Below are 4,766 nucleotides of genomic sequence, written 5' to 3' on the forward strand. Positions count from 1 at the left end.
GCCAAGCCTCCCCCCCCCCACAACTTTTGCCCCTGATCACTCTGCCTGCTAACATCTGTGAGCCCAGCTCTAGAGCTGGTATGAAGAAAACGTCCTTTGTAGCATGCAAGGGTGAGTCACAAGCAGAGAGGGGCTCTGACACACCCCCAGGCCTCTGGGAAGCGAAAGAGCTCGCACAGGCTGTCGTCAGGACCTGTTCTGGCCTGAACGTTGCCAGGCCCCCCTGCCTTCTATCAGCGGGCATTTCCACACCAGCCACCTTGTGCTCAGCGCTGTGCTGGCCAGACGGGGTCCCGTAGAGGCTGGCTCCAGCCAGCATTTGTCCTTCAAGAGCCCACAGACGACTCTGAGGCCTTCCAGGCCCCAAGCGCCAATGCAGACCTGCTCTACCCTGTCGGGGAGGCTAGCGAGCCAAACACAGCTCATTCCCCGCCGCCCCCACCCCCAGGCTGTCCACCCAAAGACTGAGTAGACCGTCAGTGCCGCCCTCCATAAATCAGAGAATCCCAGCTGATTTGCAGGCTCCACGCTGTCTGCACAGAGCCTGATGCGAGACTCGATCTCACAAACTGCAAGATCATGATCCGAGCTGAAATCAGGAGTCGGACGCTCAACCGACTGAGCCACCCAGGCGCTCCCAAATTAATCCCAATAAGATAATTTAATCCCATATAGCCAAGATAGTATCATTTCAGCACGTAGTGATTAAAACATTATTAAGGAGACATTTTACATCCTCTGCTTTGCACTGTGTTTGAAGGCCAGCGAGTCTTTCACATCAGTGTGTTCTCTGAGCAGCCTCTCAGCAGGCCCTGGGTCTGACGGCACAGCTCTCCCGTCCTGGCCCGGGGGACAGCCACGCAGCAAGGAGGGCCAGTATGGGGACACAGAGCTCTGGACAGAAAAGGCTGCAGGCTCCACCCTCACACCTCTCCCCCCAAAACAAACTCTATGCCATTGCTTTAAACTCCACTTTGCACTGAAAACAAAAATAAGCATGACTTTCCTTTGCCTGCAAATTTAACTCAGATCTGCCAGAAAGTCCAGGGTGCCCTTCGCTCCAGGAAGACAGCGCGGCAGGGTGCAGACCTGCACTGAGACCCCGGGTCTAGCTTCAACCACGTGACTTTGCCGCTGTCCTGTTCGCCTCAACGTCTAGACTGTGAGCACAGCGGACTCGCCTGGGGTTGCTCAGTTGTGTCTGTGCTCTTCTCTGATATATTAATAAGTGTTGTTTAGAGGAAAGACTCTTCCGGGGCACCAAGGAACATCGTGCATCACTTGGACCCCTGCCTCTGCTTTCATGCACCCCCTCCCCCATGTCCGTGTGTCCCAAGTGTCTTCACTCTCTTATAAGGACACGTGAGATCCTTGGATTGTGGATGCATCCCTCCTGCCTCCACCCCTACCTTCCCACAGCTGTCTCTCTGTGTCCCTTCCTCCTCTGATAAGGATGCCAATCACTAGGGTCAGGGCTCATCGGATGATCCAGGACGATCTCATCTCTGGGTGGCACATGGGCTCTGCCCATAGGGGCTTGCCTCACGGTGCCAAAAAGGCTGCCCCAGTTCCAAGCATCACACCTTCATACTGTACGATCCAGGAGAAAAAGAAGACTGGCTTCCGGAATGTCTGTCAAAGAGAGAAGAGTCTTTTGTTCCCTGGGGTCTCTGTGAGGGCACATGCCCCTCTCATGTCTGTCTGAAGCATCTCTCTGGTCAAGAGAATTCTGTATCCTGACAACCTGAGGCCCAGGGAGCTGACTAGTCCCTGGGCTCTTAGACTCATCTGGTCGGGTTCAGACAGACAAGGCCATTGTCCTCAGTCCTTGGACTATTGCACTGTGTGGGGGGAGTTCCGGATGCTGCAAGTGTCTCTCGGCAGAGGCCCCGTGTGCTGGTTGCTTCGGACCCCACTTTATTTCTAGAAGCGATCCCAAGGAAATACTCAGAGAGGAAACGATTTATGCGTGAGGATGTTCTTGTTGGGTTTCTTACTAATGGCAAACAGTTGGAAGCAATCTAACAGAAATCAGTAAGCTATTTGGTGGAATATTATAGGACCATTTCGAGGAGGCTTTAATGACCTAGGGACAGAGTGATAGTATTTTGAAGGGAAAGTGTGCAGTGTAAACGCAGTTTGAAAACTACACACGCGGGGCAAACAATAGAAGGGAATACACCAGAGTGCCCCGTCTCGGAGAGGTAGGGTTACTTTCTTGTAATGATTCTTCTGTTTTCCATATTTAGTCCATAGGCGTGTATTTCCTGTGAGTGTGCATGTGGGTGTGCGTGTGCATGTAGTATTATCCTAGGGTGGCCGTGACAAAGCCCTACAGTGGGCGGGCAGGGGGGGCTTGCACAGCAGACATGTCTCATCTCACAGCTTGCAGGCCAGAAGTTCAAGACTGAGGTGTGGGCCGGGCTGGAGACAGAATCGGCTTCATGCCCTCCCCCACTCCTGGGGCTTGCCGGCGTCTTTGGGGATCCTTAGCTCCTGGAAGCTTCGTCGTCGCACGGCCTCCTCACTGTGTGCGTGTCTCTCTGTGTCCACATTTCCCCTTTAATAAGGACACAGGTCACATTGGATTTAGAGCCGCTTGACTCCTGTATGACTGCATCTTATTAATTCTATCTGTAATAACTGTTTCCCAGTAAGCTTGCACCTGAGGTCCTGGGGGTTAGGACTTGAACATGCAAATTTTAAGGGGACAGAATATCACCCCTAAGTATCTGCATGTATGTATTTACGCATGCACACACACTTCTGTTAAATTTTTTAATGTTAATTTATTTTTGAGAGAGAGAGTCAGAGTGTGAGCAGGGAAGGGGCAGAGAGAGAGGAAGACACAGAATCCAAAGCAGCTCCAGGCTCCAAGCTGTCAGCACAGAGCTCGATGCGGGGCTTGAACCCACGGATCTTGAGATCATGACCTGAGCCGAAGTCAGACACTTAACCGACTGAGCCGCCCAGGAGCCCCGCGACACACACATTTTTTAAAAAGATAATAAGAAAGAAACAGGTGCTTTTTCCTAGCCAACATCTCTGCACCCCAGGAGCTGCCCGGCGGCCGCAGGGAGGAGCTCGAGGCGAGAGTAGCTGGCAAGTGAAGACGTGAGCTTCTGGACACGCAGGCGGCATTTCCCTGCAGCCTCCTGGGGCGGGAGGTGCTTGGGCCCCGGGAGGTGGGTGCCGCCCACACGGGGCGCCCGGACTCTGAGCAGCTGTGTGGAGTGTGGGTTCCGGCCAGCGCCTGTGAGCCCTGGGCGGCCGAGCAGTGCCGAAGACAGGACTGCCGTCAGACTCTCCCACGTAACAAGCGGGGGGGGGGGGGGGGGGGGGGGGGGATGCTCTGGTGGCAGCCCTGGTCCTGAAGATGGGCCTTTAGTGATGATCACCGGGTCCCCATCACTCACTCCCGCACAGCAGCTCGGGGCCGAGCAGAATGGCCTGAGCAGGACTGCGGAGGAAGTGGGAAGCGTGTGGACAAGGAAAGCGAATTAGCCCCTGGCCCGTTGCTGAGCCCTCTGTCTGCTCCCCTGACTCTCACTGCCCCCAGAACCAGCTCCGCGCCGAGCAGGGGCCCCGCGCGCCTACGCACAGCCCCTGCCTGCAGGGAGGGCACCGCGGAGGACACAGGCGCGTGAGCAGTGATCAACCCCACCAAGCGGTAAACGCCAGCAACGAGGGCGCCTCCCTCGACATGTGGCTTTCCGGGAGGCTTCCTAGAGGAGGCAGCACGCGGCCTGCTAAAAGGGGTGGGTGGGCACAGGCTGGCGTCGCTCCGGCTGGGCAGGCCGCCCCCAGGGAGCAGAGCCGGAGGCCAGGTGAGGAGGGAGGCTGGCGCTGCACTGGCCGAGGGCCTAAGCGGGTCTTTACCCCGAGGCAGGGCGGGGTGGGGCGTCAGCTTGGGGTCAAAAGAAGAAGGCCTGGCTCTGCCGGGAGGGGCTCCAGAGACCCCGGGGAGAAGCCCCCGCCTTCCCCCCTCTGAGACGGGCCAGGACTGGGCACGGTTCAGCAGCTGAGGGAAGAGGATCAGGGTGGAGACAGGGGAGCCCGGGCCCCGGGACACCCTAACTTAGGGAGCCCCTGCCCTCCCGCCTCTGCTTGCAGTCTCAGCCCTCCTGCTGGGGCGTCGTGTCAGGGGCCTGTCGTCCCGGCAGAGCGGTGGGGGGTGGGCCCACCAGATGATCAGCGGTTGGCTCTCCCGGCCTCCTCCCTGCACCCATGGGCCTTTCCCCACAGGTGTCGCAGGCGCTGCCACTCCCTGTGGCTTCCCCTCCCTCTTCAGCCCCCATTCCCAGGGGACATAATACCACAGAGCCCTGGGAGCGCTCCACCCTGTCACTGGGTCACAGAAATGTAACTCGGGATGGGGGGAAGCAGGGCAGACAGCCCGGCAGAGGTGGCGCCTGTACCACACACAGGGCAGCTGGAACCCAGGAAGTTATTTCCCAGCCCGGAGGCAGGCTGAAAGCCAGAGGCAGAGAGGTCTGTCCCAGCCGCGGCCCGTGACCCTCGGCATTCTTTGCTTGCTGATGTCACTGATGTCACTCGGTCTCTGCCTGTCTCCTGGTGGGTCCCTTTGTTCCTCTTTTCTTCCAGGTCACCAGTCACTGGGTTTGGGGCTCAGTCGTGTCCAGACTGGCCTTGATTACATCTTCCTATTTCCGAATCGGGGCTCCTCCACAGGTGCGGGGGGCTAGGGCTTGGACCTATCTTTTATTTGGGGTGGGGGACGCTTACAAGGAACCCACACTAATGGG

Source organism: Hyaena hyaena, unplaced genomic scaffold (assembly GCF_003009895.1).
Source record: "Hyaena hyaena isolate Hyena2069 unplaced genomic scaffold, ASM300989v1 scaffold_254, whole genome shotgun sequence".
In the NCBI taxonomy this organism is placed as follows: Eukaryota; Metazoa; Chordata; class Mammalia; order Carnivora; family Hyaenidae; genus Hyaena; species Hyaena hyaena.